Source organism: Triturus cristatus, chromosome 7 (assembly GCF_964204655.1).
Source record: "Triturus cristatus chromosome 7, aTriCri1.1, whole genome shotgun sequence".
Lineage (NCBI taxonomy): Eukaryota > Metazoa > Chordata > Amphibia > Caudata > Salamandridae > Triturus > Triturus cristatus.
In genome coordinates this window covers 514454990-514473041 of record NC_140590.1, presented here as the reverse complement: position 1 = coordinate 514473041, position 18052 = coordinate 514454990, and positions in this window count along the sequence as shown.

The following is an 18052-nucleotide window of genomic DNA, read 5'->3' as shown; positions in this document are numbered from 1 at the left end:
GTCCTTACTAGAGCTGATGTTGCACAGTTTGGATTGTGAAAAGTAGAATGCAGGGAAGATGCCTATGTGATCCTTAGCAAACATTTTTGAGGAAAATATTGTTTTATAGGAGTCTGTGTGTCACAAGATGTTCTGTTGGAGAAAATGTACCCATTATGTTGAAGTTTTTTAGTTCTTTATGTAATAGGAATCCTTGTTAAATTAGCAGTTTTAGATTTTCCTGTTGCTCCTATAACATGAGAGCACGGTCCTAAGCATACAATGTAGGTGCTTTTATTAAGAGAAATCATTTTAGAAGTGTCTGCAGTCCTGTACAAGTAATGCAAAGTCTATGAGTAAAAGTGTAGAACATTTCCTTTTTTCTTGAGGGTCTTTAGATAATTAAGATAGGAATACACAGATGTAAGGATTTGGAGTATGTCTGTATTGTTTTTCTCCTTTCCTCAAAATTTAGTAAATGAACACAGACTTCCTTGGCTGCTTGGGATTGGGTGACGTATTACTCTTGTCAGTTCACCAAAGAGTTCCTTTTATACTTGCCAATAGGTCCAGGCTGTTGTTTCTTTTACTCTCACATAGATGAAAGTGGTTTTTGGGTGCCTTGCTAATATATGGGGCGTCCCTAGACTAGGAAGAATTCTGAGACTATCCTCTCTGTTGATAGATTATTTCTGTGCCTTGTCTAAAGACCTTTTGTTCTGTCCACTAATAGATATTTGCTGCCTTACAACCATTGCCAGAGGGGCGCGGACATCAGATCCAGCTTGGAGAGTCAGCACCAGTCCATCTTGAAGTCAAAGTGAAGGTAACCAGCACAGGCATTTCTGGCAACCAGGACCTCAGTGAAGGTAGAAGGCCGGAAGCACTGGGATGTGAAGTGTGTACCCCTGTCACTGTCTTGGGCGAAAGACGGGGTCACAAATCAGAAAGGAGAAATCGTGGATCAAGTTTTTGATGCCCAGCCGAGAGTCACAGACCGACAAGGAAGGCAAGAAAGTTTTTGCTTGAGGTAACCCCCTTTGAAACAAGGGTTGCTTCAGAGATCCTAGCATCAGGCCTCTGAAACCTGGTCCCAAAGTGGCTGTAAAGTTTTCACTTTTGTTGGTCAAGAGATACCTGGGCACACTGAATGCAATCTATGACCCCAACGAAAGAGCAATGTGCCAGCAGAGCAATACAGGAGTTAGGGAAGGACTTGAGTTCAGGGTACAGGTGCTGTGTCTCTGGTGCCTGTTAAATTGAAATGAAGAAAACTGGTACACTGCCTGAGACACTGGACAGGATCTCTGAGAGCATTTGCCCTGGTGGGGGATTGCCCTATCCTGAAAGAAGAAACTTTTCACTTGAAACTGGGCCGTGATTCCTGAGTTGCGAGTTGTGCAGCTCCAACGTGGGAACAACAAGAGCCTGCCTGTGAGGCTCAAACGGACACAGGGAGAAGACTCCCCTCTGGTTGGTTGTACAGCGGCTTTAATTTCCCAAGGACTTCTTTTTCTTTTTTGTTGAAAATGTACCCCATTGGTCGTCCCATTTGTGAGGAGGAGCAACCCTTTGCAGCTCTTCGTCCTAATTCTCATGGTCCTGTGTGGTCCTCCTGGTCCTCTGGATCCAGGATCATTTTTGTAATAATATGTCTGACTGCTTTAATGTTTGTATTGGGAATAATGTTTATTCTATGAGAGAAAAGTTCATCTGAGCAGTTGAAAAATATTACATTTCCTTCATAATGATGGATACTCTAGCCTTCATAAAGGAAACACTTGAAAAGTCTAGTGAAAATGTTTTTATTAGATATGTACTGTTGGCTATTTTGATATTGAAATTGATGGTCACTGAAATGCATAGGAGCCTTGAAAATGTTTTTACTGGATGGTTCTAGGATTTGCTTAGGACTAGAAAGCTAATAGTTCTGTTTCTGATAATAGTAATTACTCTCTCCTGCTATCTGTATGACCCAATGCTCTGTTCCCTTTGTACTCCTGCTTATACCTTATACATACCAGCTTAAGAATATTTAGAATGATAAATGCCCACCTAGCAATGAATTAGGATATTGATAAATTTAAGGGAAAAGAAAAAAAAAAAATTAAAAATTAATGTGCATATTTTTTTTTTTTCCTACTGGATTATGGGAGATGTCTTCAGCTAATGCTAAAAGGGTCGTCTGTTGTAAATTGGCTGCAATGGGATTAGCATTAGTGGAATCCATCTCGTATTTAGAGGCTATTTTTGTGGAATCCATTTTGTATTTCTGGCAGCCATTTTGTTTTTCCTTTGCTCTGTTTAAAGGACTGGCTATACTTAGACACTGCTACTCTGCACATGCGCAGAAGAATCTAACTGTCCATACATCTGTTTTTAGTCTGTAGCTGTCAGGTTGTTTCAACCAGAGTCAGCAACTGCTAGCTCCTCCTTTACTGTTGACTGTGCATTTCTGTATGACCATCTATATATGTAATTCTCCTATGTGTACTTGTACCGCTTTTTTCAGCCCCTGTGACGGTATAAAAGGACCATGCTTCTTCTGTTCAGTGTGCTACATTCATTCAGCACCACAGGGTGCTGTATGAATGTGGTTCCACCTCGTGAGGTTTTATTAAACTCTGTATTTTCTATTCCAGTTTCTGTGCCAACTTCTTCCTATTGGTCTGAGGACTCTATGCAGAGAAGGGCGAACCCCTTGCACTGGTCGGCCTAGCTGAGGTCACCATCAACAGTGGTATTGGTGGTGGTGGTATGGGTGGTGGGTGTATTGGTGGTGGTGGTATTGATGGTGGTATTGGTTGTGGTGGTATTGGTGGTGGTGATCTTGGTGGTGGTGGTATTGGTGGTGGTATTAGTGGTGGTATTGGTGGTGGTACTGGTATTGGTGGTGGTGTATTGGTGGTGGTGGTATTGGTGGTGTATTGGTAGTGGTGTTATTGGTATTGGTGGTGGTGGTGATGGTATTGGTGGTGGTGATGGTATTGGTGGCGGTGGTAATGGTGGAGGTATTGGTGGTGGTGGTATTAGTGGTTGTATTGGTGGTGGTGGTATTGGTGGTGGTAGTGGTGGTGATATTGGTGGTGGTGGAATTGGTGGTGGTGATATCGGTGGTATTGGTGGTGGTGATGATATTAGTGGTGGTATTGGTGGTGGTATTGGTGGTGGTACTGGTGGTAGTGGTGGTATTGGAAGTTGGAGGTGGTATTGGTGGTGGTGGTATTGGTGGTGGTGGTGGTATTAGTGGTGTATTGGTGGTTGTATATTGATGGTGGTGGTATTGGTGGTGGGATTGTTAGTGGTGGCATTGATGGTGGTACTGGTGGTGGTGGTATTGGTGATGTATTGCTGGTATTTGTGATGGTATTGGTGGTGGTGATGGTATTGGTGGTGTTGGTATTGGTGGTGGTTGTGTTGGTAGTCGTATTGGTGGTGGTCGTATTGGTTGTGGTGATATTGGTGGTGGTGATATTGGTGGTGGTTATATTAGTGGTAGTATTGGTGGTGGTATTGGTGGTGGTACTGGTGGTGGTAGTAGTGGTGATGGTACTGATATTGGTGGTATTAGTGGTGGTGTTATTGGTGCTAGTGGTATTGGTTGTGGTGGTATTGGTGGTGTATTGGTGGTGGTGGCATTGGTGGTGGTATTGGTGGTGGTGATGGTATTGGTGGTGGTGGTATTGGTGGAGGTATTGGTGGTGGTGGTGGTATTGGTGGTGATATTGGTGGTGGTGCCGTTGGTGGTGGTGATATTGGTGGTGGTGGTATTGGTGGTGTATTGGGGAAGGTGGTATTGATGGTGTATTGATGGTGGTGGTATTGGTGGTGGTACTGGTGGTGGTATTGGTGGTTGTATTGGTGGTTGTGATGTTTGTGGTGGTAGTATTGGTGGTGGTATTGGTGGTGGTATTAGTGGTGGTGGTATTGGTGGTGCTGGTATTTGTGGTGGTATTTGTGTTGGTGGTATTAGTGATGGTGGTGTTCATTTTGGTGGTGATGTTATTGGTTGTGGTATTGGTGGTGGTGGTATTGGTGGTGGTAGTATTGATGGTGGTGGTGGTATTGGTGCTATTGGTGGTGGTGTTGTGGGTGGGTGTGGTATTGGTTGTGGTGGTGTTAGTGGTGGTATTGGTGGTAGTGGTATTGGTGGTGGTGGTGGTGTTGGTGGTGGTAGTATTGGTAGTGATGGTAGTGGTGGTATTGGTTGTGGTGGTAGTGGTGGTGGATATGGTGTTCTTGGTTGGGATGGTGGAAGTGGTGGTGGTATTGGTGGTGGTGATAATGGTTGTGCTGGTGGTATTGGTGGTAGTCTTAGTGGTGGTATTGTTGGTGGTATTGGTGGTGGTTATGGTAATGGTGGTGGTATTGGTGGAAGTGTTGGTGGTGGTGGTATTGGTGGTGATGATATTAGTGGTGGTATTGGTGGTGGTACTGGTGCTGGTATTGTTGGTGGTGGTATTGGTGGTGGTGATGGTATTGGTGGTATTGGTGGTGGTGGTATGGGTGGTGGTTGTATTGGTGGTGGTGGTATTGGTGGTGGTATTGGTGGTGGTATTGGTGGTGGTATTGGTGGTGGTGGTATTGGTGGTGGTATTAGTGGTGGTATTGGGGGTGGTGTTGGTGGTGGTACTGGTATTGGTGGTGTGGTGGTGGTATTGGTGGTGTATTGGTAGTGGTGTTTTTGGTATTGTGGTGGTGGTGATGGTATTGGTGGTGGTGATGGTATTGGTGGTGGTAGTGGTGGTGATATTGGTGGTGGTGGAATTGGTGGTGGTGATATCAGTGGTATTGGTGGTGGTGATGATATTAGTGGTGGTATTGGTGGCGGTATTGGTGGTGGTACTGGTGGGAGTGGTGGTATGGGAAGTTGGTGGTGGTATTGGTGGTGGTGGTATTGGTGGTGGTGGTATTAGTGGTGTATTGGTGCTGGTATTGGTTGTATATTGATGGTGGTGGTATTGGTGGTGGGATTGTTAGTGGTGGCATTGATGGTGGTATTGGTGGTGGTGGTATTGGTGATGTATTGCTGGTGATGGTATTGGTGGTGGTGGTATTGGTGGTGGTTGTATTGGTAGTCGTATTGGTGGTGGTGGTATTGGTTGTGGTGATATTGGTGGTGGTGATATTGATGGTGGTGATATTAGTGGTAGTTTTGGTGGTGGTATTGGTGGTGGTACTGGTGGTGGTGGTAGTGGTGGTGGTGAAACTGATATTGGTGGTATTAGTGGTGGTGTTATTGGTGCTAGTGGTATTGGTTGTGGTGGTATTGGTGGTGGTGATGCTATTGGTGGTGGTGGTACTGGTGGTATTGGTGGTGGTGGTATTGGTGGAGGTATTGGTGGTGGTGGTATTGGTGGTGGTGGTTTTGGAAGTTGGTAATGATATTGGTGGTGGTGGTATCGGTGGTGTATTGGTGAAGGTGGTATTGGTGGTGTATTGATGGGGATGGTATTGGTGGCAGTGATGGTATTGGCGGTGGTACTGGTGGGGGTATTGTTAGTGGTGGTATTGGTGGTTGTATTGGTGGAGGTGATATTTGTGGTGGTAGTATTGGTGGTGGTATTGGTGGTGGTTGTATTGGTGGTGGTATTAGTGGTGGTGGTATTGGTGGTGGTGGTATTGGTGTTGGTGGTATTGGTGATGGTGGTATTAGTGATGGTGGTGTTCATATTGGTGGTGATGTTATTGGTGGTGGTGGTGGTATTGGTGGTGGTAGTATTGATGGTGGTGGTGGTATTGGTGCTATTGGTGGTGGTATTGGTGGTGGTGTGGGTGGGTGTGGTATTGGTTGTGGTGGTGTTGGTGGTGGTAGTGGTATTGGTGGTGGTGTTGGTGGTGGTGGTAGTATTGGTAGTGATGGTATTGGTTGTGGTGGTAGTGGTGATGGATGTGGTGGTATTGATGGTGGTGGTATTGGTTGGGATGGTGGTAGTGGTGGTGGTATTGGTGGTGGTGATATTGGTTGTGCTGGTGGTATTGGTGGTGGTCTTAGTGGTGGTATTGTTGGTGGTATAGGTGGTGGTGGTATAGGTGGTGGTGGTATTGGTGGTACTGGTGGTGGTATTAGTGGTGGTGGTAGTATTGGTGGTGGTGGTGTTGATGGTGGTACTGGTGGTGGCGGAATTGGTGGTGGAGGTATTGGGGTGGTATTGGTTTTGTTGGTAGTGGTATCGGTTGTGTTGATATTGGTGGTGGTGTTGGTGATGGTGGTATTGGTGGTGGTATTGGTTGTGGTGTTGGTGGTGGTGGCTTTGGTGGTGGAACTATTAGTGGTGTATTGGTGGTGCTGAATTGGTGGTGGTGGTATTGGTGGTGGTGGACATGGTATTGGTGGTGGTGGTATTGGTGGTGGTAGTATTGGTGGTGGTGGTATTGGTTGTGGTGGCATTAGTGGTGGTGATATTGGTTGTAGTGGTATTGGTGGTGGTACTAGTGGTGGTATTGATGGTGGTACTGGTGGTGGTGGTAGTGGTGGTGTTGGTGGTGGTGGTATTGGTGGAGGCATTGGTGGTGGTGATGGTAATGGTGGTGGTGGTGGTATTGGTGGAGGTATTGGTGGTGGTGGTATTGGTGGTGGCGATATTTGTGGTGGTGATATTAGTGGTGGTATTGGTGGTGGTATTAGTGGTGTATTGGTGGTGCTGAATTGGTGGTGGTGGTATTGGTGGTGGTGGTGTTATCGGTAGTGGTGGAGATGGTATTGGTGGTGGTGGTATTGGTGGTGGAGATGGTATTGGTGGTGGTGGTAGTGGTGGTGGTGGTATTGGTTGTGGTGGCATTGGTGGTGATGTTGGTGGTAGTGTTATTGGTGGTGGTATTAGTGGAGGTATTGGTGGTGGTAGTGGTGGTGGTGGTAGTGGTGGTGTTGGTGGTGGTGGTATTGGTGAAGGCATTGGTGGTGGTGGTATTGGTGGTGCTGGTGGTGATTATGGTAATGGTGGTGGTGGTGGTATTGGTGGTGGTGGTACTGGTGGTATTGGTGGCATTGGTGGAGGTATTGGTGGTGGTGGTATTGGTGGTGGTGATAATAGTAGTGGTATTGGTGGTGGTACTGGTGGTGGTGGTAGTGGTATTGGTGGTATTGGTGGTGGTGATGGTATTGGTGGTAGTGGTATTGGTGGTGGTGATATTGGTGGTGGTGATATTGATGGTGGTGATATTAGTGGTAGTTTTGGTGGTGGTATTGGTGGTGGTACTGGTGGTGGTGGTAGTGGTGGTGGTGGAACTGATATTGGTGGTATTAGTGGTGGTGTTATTGGTGCTAGTGGTATTGGTTGTGGTGGTATTGGTGGTGGTGATGCTATTGGTGGTGGTGGTACTGGTGGTATTGGTGGTGGTGGTATTGGTGGAGGTATTGGTGGTGGTGGTATTGGTGGTGGTGGTTTTGGAAGTTGGTAATGATATTGGTGGTGGTGGTATCGGTGGTGTATTGGTGAAGGTGGTATTGGTGGTGTATTGATGGGGATGGTATTGGTGGCAGTGATGGTATTGGTGGTGGTACTGGTGGGGGTATTGTTAGTGGTGGTATTGGTGGTTGTATTGGTGGAGGTGATATTTGTGGTGGTAGTATTGGTGGTGGTATTGGTGGTGGTTGTATTGGTGGTGGTATTAGTGGTGGTGGTATTGGTGGTGGTGGTATTGGTGTTGGTGGTATTGGTGATGGTGGTATTAGTGATGGTGGTGTTCATATTGGTGGTGATGTTATTGGTGGTGGTGGTGGTATTGGTGGTGGTAGTATTGATGGTGGTGGTGGTATTGGTGCTATTGGTGGTGGTATTGGTGGTGGTGTGGGTGGGTGTGGTATTGGTTGTGGTGGTGTTGGTGGTGGTAGTGGTATTGGTGGTGGTGTTGGTGGTGGTGGTAGTATTGGTAGTGATGGTATTGGTTGTGGTGGTAGTGGTGGTGGATGTGGTGGTATTGATGGTGGTGGTATTGGTTGGGATGGTGGAAGTGGTGGTGGTATTGGTGGTGGTGATATTGGTTGTGCTGGTGGTATTGGTGGTGGTCTTAGTGGTGGTATTGTTGGTGGTATAGGTGGTGGGGGTATAGGTGGTGGTGGTATTGGTGGTACTGGTGGTGGTATTAGTGGTGGTGGTGGTAGTATTGGTGGTGGTGGTGTTGATGGTGGTACTGGTGGTGGCGGAATTGGTGGTGGAGGTATTGGGGTGGTATTGGTTTTGGTGGTAGTGGTATCGGTTGTGTTGATATTGGTGGTGGTGTTGGTGATGGTGGTATTGGTGGTGGTATTGGTTGTGGTGTTGGTGGTGGTGGCTTTGGTGGTGGAACTATTAGTGGTGTATTGGTGGTGCTGAATTGGTGGTGGTGGTATTGGTGGTGGTGGAGATGGTATTGGTGGTGGTGGTATTGGTGGTGGTAGTATTGGTGGTGGTGGTATTGGTTGTGGTGGCATTAGTGGTGGTGATATTGGTTGTAGTGGTATTGGTGGTGGTACTAGTGGTGGTATTGATGGTGGTACTGGTGGTGGTGGTAGTGGTGGTGTTGGTGGTGGTGGTATTGGTGGAGGCATTGGTGGTGGTGATGGTAATGGTGGTGGTGGTGGTATTGGTGGAGGTATTGGTGGTGGTGGTATTGGTGGTGGCGATATTTGTGGTGGTGATATTAGTGGTGGTATTGGTGGTGGTATTAGTGGTGTATTGGTGGTGCTGAATTGGTGGTGGTGGTATTGGTGGTGGTAGTGTTATCGGTAGTGGTGGAGATGGTATTGGTGGTGGTGGTATTGGTGGTGGAGATGGTATTGGTGGTGGTGGTAGTGGTGGTGGTGGTATTGGTTGTGTGGCATTGGTGGTGATGTTGGTGGTAGTGTTATTGGTGGTGGTATTAGTGGAGGTATTGGTGGTGGTAGTGGTGGTGGTGGTAGTGGTGGTGTTGGTGGTGGTGGTATTGGTGAAGGCATTGGTGGTGGTGGTATTGGTGGTGCTGGTGGTGGTTATGGTAATGGTGGTGGTGGTGGTATTGGTGGTGGTGGTACTGGTGGTATTGGTGGCATTGGTGGAGGTATTGGTGGTGGTGGTATTGGTGGTGGTGATAATAGTAGTGGTATTGGTGGTGGTGGTAGTGGTATTGGTGGTATTGGTGGTGGTGATGGTATTGGTGGTAGTGGTATTGGTGGTGGTGATATTGGTGGTGGTGATATTGATGGTGGTGATATTAGTGGTAGTTTTGGTGGTGGTATTGGTGGTGGTACTGGTGGTGGTGGTAGTGGTGGTGGTGGAACTGATATTGGTGGTATTAGTGGTGGTGTTATTGGTGCTAGTGGTATTGGTTGTGGTGGTATTGGTGGTGGTGATGCTATTGGTGGTGGTGGTACTGGTGGTATTGGTGGTGGTGGTATTGGTGGAGGTATTGGTGGTGGTGGTTTTGGAAGTTGGTAATTATATTGGTGGTGGTGGTATCGGTGGTGTATTGGTGAAGGTGGTATTGGTGGTGTATTGATGGGGATGGTATTGGTGGCAGTGATGGTATTGGTGGTGGTACTGGTGGGGGTATTGTTAGTGGTGGTATTGGTGGTTGTATTGGTGGAGGTGATATTTGTGGTGGTAGTATTGGTGGTGGTATTGGTGGTGGTTGTATTGGTGGTGGTATTAGTGGTGGTGGTATTGGTGGTGGTGGTATTGGTGTTGGTGGTATTGGTGATGGTGGTATTAGTGATGGTGGTGTACATATTGGTGGTGATGTTATTGGTGGTGGTGGTGGTATTGGTGGTGGTAGTATTGATGGTGGTGGTGGTATTGGTGCTATTGGTGGTGGTATTGGTGGTGGTGTGGGTGGGTGTGGTATTGGCTGTGGTGGTGTTGGTGGTGGTAGTGGTATTGGTGGTGGTGTTGGTGGTGGTGGTAGTATTGGTAGTGATGGTATTGGTTGTGGTGGTAGTGGTGGTGGATGTGGTGGTATTGATGGTGGTGGTATTGGTTGGGATGGTGGAAGTGGTGGTGGTATTGGTGGTGGTGATATTGGTTGTGCTGGTGGTATTGGTGGTGGTCTTAGTGGTGGTATTGTTGGTGGTATAGGTGGTGGTGGTATAGGTGGTGGTGGTATTGGTGGTACTGGTGGTGGTATTAGTGGTGGGGGTAGTATTGGTGGTGGTGGTGTTGATGGTGGTACTGGTGGTGGCGGAATTGGTGGTGGAGGTATTGGGGTGGTATTGGTTTTGGTGGTAGTGGTATCGGTTGTGTTGATATTGGTGGTGGTGTTGTTGATGGTGGTATTGGTGGTGGTATTGGTTGTGGTGTTGGTGGTGGTGGCTTTGGTGGTGGAACTATTAGTGGTATATTGGTGGTGCTGAATTGGTGGTGGTGGTATTGGTGGTGGTGGAGATGGTATTGGTGGTGGTGGTATTGGTGGTGGTAGTATTGGTGGTGGTGGTGGTATTGGTTGTGGTGGCATTAGTGGTGGTGATATTGGTTGTAGTGGTATTGGTGGTGGTACTAGTGGTGGTATTGATGGTGGTACTGGTGGTGGTGGTAGTGGTGGTGTTGGTGGTGGTGGTATTGGTGGAGGCATTGGTGGTGGTGATGGTAATGGTGGATGTGGTGGTATTGGTGGTGGCGATATTTGTGGTGGTGATATTAGTGGTGGTATTGGTGGTGGTATTAGTGGCGTATTGGTGGTGCTGAATTGGTGGTGGTGGTATTGGTGGTGGTGGTGTTATCGGTAGTGGTGGAGATGGTATTGGTGGTGGTGGTATTGGTGGTGGAGATGGTATTGGTGGTGGTGGTAGTGGTGGTGGTGGTATTGGTTGTGGTGGCATTGGTGGTGATGTTGGTGGTAGTGTTATTGGTGGTGGTATTAGTGGAGGTATTGGTGGTGGTAGTGGTGGTGGTGGTAGTGGTGGTGGTATCGGTGAAGGCATTGGTGGTGGTGGTATTGGTGGTGCTGGTGGTGGTTATGGTAATGGTGGTGGTGGTAGTATTGGTGGTGGTGGTACTGGTGGTATTGGTGGCATTGGTGGAGGTATTGGTGGTGGTGGTATTGGTGGTGGTGATAATAGTAGTGGTATTGGTGGTGGTACTGGTGGTGGTGGTAGTGGTATTGGTGGTATTGGTGGTAGTGATGGTATTGGTGGTAGTGGTATTGGTGGTGGAGATATTGGTGGTGGTGATATTGATGGTGGTGATATTAGTGGTAGTTTTGGTGGTGGTATTGGTGGTGGTACTGGTGGTGGTGGTAGTGGTGGTGGTGGAACTGATATTGGTGGTATTAGTGGTGGTGTTATTGGTGCTAGTGGTATTGGTTGTGGTGGTATTGGTGGTGGTGATGCTATTGGTGGTGGTGGTACTGGTGGTATTGGTGGTGGTGGTATTGGTGGAGGTATTGGTGGTGGTGGTATTGGTGGTGGTGGTTTTGGAAGTTGGTAATGATATTGGTGGTGGTGGTATCGGTGGTGTATTGGTGAAGGTGGTATTGGTGGTGTATTGATGGGGATGGTATTGGTGGCAGTGATGGTATTTGTCATGGTACTGGTGGGGGTATTGTTGGTGGTGGTATTGGTGGTTGTATTGGTGGAGGTGATATTTGTGGTGGTAGTATTGGTGGTGGTATTGGTGGTGGTTGTATTGGTGGTGGTATTAGTGGTGGTGGTGGTATTGGTGTTGGTGGTATTGGTGATGGTGGTATTAGTGATGGTGGTGTTCATATTGGTGGTGATGTTATTGGTGGTGGTGGTGGTATTGGTGGTGGTAGTATTGATGGTGGTGGTGGTATTGGTGCTATTGGTGGTGGTATTGGTGGTGGTGTGGGTGGGTGTGGTATTGGTTGTGGTGGTGTTGGTGGTGGTAGTGGTATTGGTGGTGGTGTTGGTGGTGGTGGTAGTATTGGTAGTGATGGTATTGGTTGTGGTGGTAGTGGTGGTGGATGTGGTGGTGTTGATGGTGGTGGTATTGGTTGGGATGGTGGAAGTGGTGGTGGTATTGGTGGTGGTGATATTGGTTGTGCTGGTGGTATTGGTGATGGTCTTAGTGGTGGTATTGTTGGTGGTATAGGTGGTGGGGGTATAGGTGGTGGTGGTATTGGTGGTACTGGTGGTGGTATTAGTGGTGGTGGTAGTATTGGTGGTGGTGGTGTTGATGGTGGTACTGGTGGTGGCGGAATTGGTGGTGGAGGTATTGGGGTGGTATTGGTTTTGGTGGTAGTGGTATCGGTTGTGTTGATATTGGTGGTGGTGTTGGTGATGGTGGTATTGGTGGTGGTATTGGTTGTGGTGTTGTTGGTGGTGGCTTTGGTGGTGGAACTATTAGTGGTGTATTGGTGGTGCTGAATTGGTGGTGGTGGTATTGGTGGTGGTGGAGATGGTATTGGTGGTGGTGGTATTGGTGGTGGTAGTATTGGTGGTGGTGGTATTGGTTGTGGTGGCATTAGTGGTGGTGATATTGGTTGTAGTGGTATTGGTGGTGGTACTAGTGGTGGTATTGATGGTGGTACTGGTGGTGGTGGTAGTGGTGGTGGTGGTGGTATTGGTGGAGGCATTGGTGGTGGTGATGGTAATGGTGGTGGTGGTGGTATTGGTGGAGGTATTGGTGGTGGTGGTATTGGTGGTGGCGATATTTGTGGTGGTGATATTAGTGGTGGCATTGGTGGTGGTATTAGTGGTGTATTGGTGGTGCTGAATTGGTGGTGGTGGTATTGGTGGTGGTGGTGTTATCGGTAGTGGTGGAGATGGTATTGGTGGTGGTGGTATTGGTGGTGGAGATGGTATTGGTGGTGGTGGTAGTGGTGGTGGTGGTATTGGTTGTGGAGGCATTGGTGGTGATGTTGGTGGTAGTGTTATTGGTGGTGGTATTAGTGGAGGTATTGGTGGTGGTAGTGGTGGTGGTGGTAGTGGTGGTGTTGGTGGTGGTGGTATTGGTGAAGGCATTGGTGGTGGTGGTATTGGTGGTGCTGGTGGTGGTTATGGTAATGGTGGTGGTGGTGGTATTGGTGGTGGTGGTACTGGTGGTATTGGTGGCATTGGTGGAGGTATTGGTGGTGGTGGTATTGGTGGTGGTGATAATAGTAGTGGTATTGATGGTGGTACTGGTGGTGGTGGTGATGGTATTGGTGGTAGTGGTATTGGTGGTGGTGCTATTGGTGGTGGTGATATTGATGGTGGTGATATTAGTGGTAGTTTTGGTGGTGGTATTGGTGGTGGTACTGGTGGTGGTGGTAGTGGTGGTGGTGGAACTGATATTGGTGGTATTAGTGGTGGTGTTATTGGTGCTAGTGGTATTGGTTGTGGTGGTATTGGTGGTGGTGATGCTATTGGTGGTGGTGGTACTGGTGGTATTGGTGGTGGTGGTATTGGTGGAGGTATTGGTGGTGGTGGTATTGGTGGTGGTGGTTTTGGAAGTTGGTAATGATATTGGTGGTGGTGGTATCGGTGGTGTATTGGTGAAGGTGGTATTGGTGGTGTATTGATGGCGATGGTATTGGTGGCAGTGATGGTATTGGTGGTGGTACTGGTGGGGGTATTGTTAGTGGTGGTATTGGTTGTTGTATTGGTGGAGGTGATATTTGTGGTGGTAGTATTGGTGGTGGTATTGGTGGTGGTTGTATTGGTGGTGGTATTAGTGGTGGTGGTGGTATTGGTGTTGGTGGTATTGGTGATGGTGGTATTAGTGATGGTGGTGTTCATATTGGTGGTGATGTTATTGGTGGTGGTGGTGGTATTGGTGGTGGTAGTATTGATGGTGGTGGTGGTATTGGTGCTATTGGTGGTGGTATTGGTGGTGGTGTGGGTGGGTGTGGTATTGGTTGTGGTGGTGTTGGTGGTGGTAGTGGTATTGGTGGTGGTGTTGGTGGTGGTGGTAGTATTGGTAGTGATAGCATTGGTTGTGGTGGTAGTGGTGGTGGATGTGGTGGTATTGATGGTGGTGGTATTGGTTGGGATGGTGGAAGTGGTGGTGGTATTGGTGGTGGTGATATTGGTTGTGCTGGTGGTATTGGTGGTGGTCTTAGTGGTGGTATTGTTGGTGGTATAGGTGGTGGTGGTATAGGTGGTGGTGGTATTGGTGGTACTGGTGGTGGTATTAGTGGTGGGGGTAGTATTGGTGGTGGTGGTGTTGATGGTGGTACTGGTGGTGGCGGAATTGGTGGTGGAGGTATTGGGGTGGTATTGGTTTTGGTGGTAGTGGTATCGGTTGTGTTGATATTGGTGGTGGTGTTGGTGATGGTGGTATTGGTGGTGGTATTGGTTGTGGTGTTGGTGGTGGTGGCTTTGGTGGTGGAACTATTAGTGGTGTATTGGTGGTGCTGAATTGGTGGTGGTGGTATTGGTGGTGGTGGAGATGGTATTGGTGGTGGTGGTATTGGTGGTGGTAGTATTGGTGGTGGTGGTATTGGTTGTGGTGGCATTAGTGGTGGTGATATTGGTTGTAGTGGTATTGGTGGTGGTACTAGTGGTGGTATTGATGGTGGTACTGGTGGTGGTGGTAGTGGTGGTGTTGGTGGTGGTGGTATTGGTGGAGGCATTGGTGGTGGTGATGGTAATGGTGGTGGTGGTGGTATTGGTGGAGGTATTGGTGGTGGTGGTATTGGTGGTGGCGATATTTGTGGTGGTGATATTAGTGGTGGTATTGGTGGTGGTATTAGTGGTGTATTGGTGGTGCTGAATTGGTGGTGGTGGTATTGGTGGTATTGGTGGTGGTGGTGTTATCGGTAGTGGTGGAGATGGTATTGGTGGTGGTGGTATTGGTGGTGGAGATGGTATTGGTGGTGGTGGTAGTGGTGGTGGTGGTATTGGTTGTGGTGGCATTGGTGGTGATGTTGGTGGTAGTGTTATTGGTGGTGGTATTAGTGGAGGTATTGGTAGTGGTGGTGTTGGTGGTGGTGGTATTGGTGAAGGCATTGGTGGTGGTGGTATTGGTGGTGCTGGTGGTGGTTATGGTAATGGTGGTGGTGGTGGTATTGGTGGTGGTGGTACTGGTGGTATTGGTGGCATTGGTGGAGGTATTGGTGGTGGTGGTATTGGTGGTGGTGATGGTATTGGTGGTAGTGGTATTGGTGGTGGTGGAATGGGTGGTGGTTGTATTGGTGGTGGTGGTATTGGTGGTGGTATTGATGGTGGTATTGGTTGTGGTGGTATTGATGGTGGTGATCTTGGTGGTGGTGGTATTGGTCGTGGTATTAGTGGTGGTATAGGTGGTGGTATTGGTGGTGGTGGTGTTGGTGGTGGTACTGGTATTGGTGATGGTGTATTGGTGGTGGTGGTATTGGTGGTGTATTGGTAGTGGTGTTATTGGTATTGGTGGTGGTGGTGATGGTATTGGTGGCGGTGGTAATGGTGGAGGTATTGGTGGTGGTGGTGTTAGTGGTTGTATTGATGGTGGTGGTATTGGTGGTGGTAGTGGTGGTGATATTGGTGGTGGTGGAATTGGTGGTGGTGATATCGGTGGTATTGGTGGTGGTGATGATATTAGTGGTGGTATTGGTGGTGGTATTGGTGGTGGTACTGGTGGTAGTGGTGGTATTGGAAGTTGGTGGTGGTATTGGTGGTGGTGGTATTGGTGGTGGTGGTACTAGTGGTGTATTGGTGCTGGTATTGGTGGTATATTGATGGTGGTGGTATTGGTGGTGGGATTGTTAGTGGTGGCATTGATGGTGGTACTGGTGGTGGTGGTATTGGTGATGTATTGCTGGTATTGGTGGTGGTATTGGTAGTGGTGATGGTATTGGTGGTGGTGGTATTGGTGGTGGTTGTGTTGGTAGTCGTATTGGTGGTGGTGGTATTGGTTGTGGTGATATTGGTGGTGGTGATATTGGTGGTGGTGATATTAGTGGTAGTATTGGTGGTGGTATTGGTGGTGGTACTGGTGGTGGTGGTAGTGGTGGTGGTACTGATATTGGTGGTATTAGTGGTGGTGTTATTGGTGCTACTGGTATTGGTTGTGGTTGTATTGGTGGTGGTGGCATTGGTGGTGGTATTGGTGGTGGTGATGGTACTGGTGGTATTGGTGGTGGTGGTATTGGTGGAGGTATTGGTGGTGGTGGTATTGATGGTTGTATTGGAGGTGGTGGTGGTATTGGTGGTGATATTGGTGGTGGTGGCATTGGTGGTGGTGATATTGGTGGTGGTGGTATTGGTGGTGTTATTGGTGGTGTATTGGTGAAGGTGGTATTGGTGGTGTATTGATGGTGGTGGTATTGTTGGCAGTGATGGTATTGGTGGTGGTACTGGTTGTGGTATTGGTGGTTGTATTGGAGGTGGTGATATTTGTGGTGGTAGTATTGGTGGTGGTGGTATTGGTGGTGGTATTAGTGGTGGTGGCATAGGTGGTGCTGGTATTTGTGGTGGTATTGGTGTTGGTGGTATTGGTGATGGTTGTATTAGTGATGGTGGTGTTCATATTGGTGGTGATGTTATTGGTGGTGGTATTGGTGGTGGTGGTGGTATTGGTGGTGGTAGTATTGATGGTAGTGGTGGTATTGGTGCTATTGGTGGTGGTGTTGTGGGTGGGTGTGGTATTGGTTGTGGTGGTGGTGTTGGTGGTGGTATTGGTGGTAGTGGTATTGGTGGTGGGGTGGAGGTGGTAGTATTGGTAGTGATGGTAGTGGTGGTATTGGTAGTGGTGGTGGATATGGTGGTATTGGTTGGGATGGTGGAAGTGGTGGTGGTATTGGTGGTGGTGATATTGGTTGTGCTGGTGGTATTGGTGGTAGTCTTAGTGGTGGTATTGTTGGTGGTATTGGTGGTGGTTATGGTAATGGTGGTGGTGGTGGTATTGGTGGAGGTATTGGTGTGGTGGTATTGGTGGTGATGATATTAGTGGTGGTATTGGTGGTGGTACTGGTGGTGGTGGTAGTGGTATTGGTGGTGGTGGTATTGGTGGTGGTGATGGTGTTGATGGTGGTGGTATTGGTGGTGGTGGTATGGGTGGTGGTTGTATTTGTGGTGGTGGTAGTGGTATTGATGGTGGTATTGGTTGTGGTGGTATTGGTGGTGGTGATCTTGGTATTGGTGATTGGTGGTGGTGGTGGTGGTATTGGTGGTGTATTGGTAGTGGTGTTATTGGCATTGGTGATGGTATTGGTGGTGGTGATGGTATTGGTGGTGGTGGTAATGGTGGAGGTATTGGTGGTGGTGGTATTAGTGGTTGTATTGGTGGTGGTGGTATTGGTGGTGGTGGTAGTGGTGGTGATTTTGGTGGTGGTGGAATTGGTGATGGTGATATCGGTTGTATTGGTGGTGGGGATGATATTAGTGGTGGTATTGGTGGTGGTACTGGTGGGAGTGGTGGTATTGGAAGTTGGTGGTGGTATTGGTGGTGGTGGTATTGGTGGCATATTGATGGTGTTGGTATTGGTGGTGGGATTGGTAGTGGTGGCATTGATGGTGGTATTGGTGGTGGTGGTATTGGTGATGTATTGCTGGTATTGGTGGTGGTATTGGTGGTGGTGATGGTATTGGTGGTGGTGGTATTGGTGGCGGTATTGATGGTGGTATTGGTTGTGGTGGTATTGATGGTGGTGATCTTGGTGGTGGTGGTATTGGTGGTGGTATTAGTGGTGGTATAGATGGTGGTGGTATTGGTGGTGGTGGTGTTGGTGGAGGTACTGGTATTGGTGATGGTGTATTGGTGGTGGTGGTATTGGTGGTGTATTGGTAGTGGTGTTATTGGTATTGGTGGTGGTGGTGATGGTATTGGTGGTGGTGGTAATGGTGGAGGTATTGGTGGTGGTGGTGTTAGTGGTTGTATTGATGGTGGTGGTATTGGTGGTGGTAGTGGTGGTGATATTGGTGGTGGTGGAATTGGTGGTGGTGATATCGGTGGTATTGGTGGTGGTGATGATATTAGTGGTGGTATTGGTGGTGGTATTGGTGGTGGTACTGGTGGTAGTGGTGGTATTGGAAGTTGGTGGTGGTATTGGTGGTGGTGGTATTGGTGGTGGTGGTACTAGTGGTGTATTGGTGCTGGTATTGGTGGTATATTGATGGTGGTGGTATTGGTGGTGGGATTGTTAGTGGTGGCATTGATGGTGGTACTGGTGGTGGTGGTATTGGTGATGTATTGCTGGTATTGGTGGTGGTATTGGTAGTGGTGATGGTATTGGTGGTGGTGGTATTGGTGGTGGTTGTGTT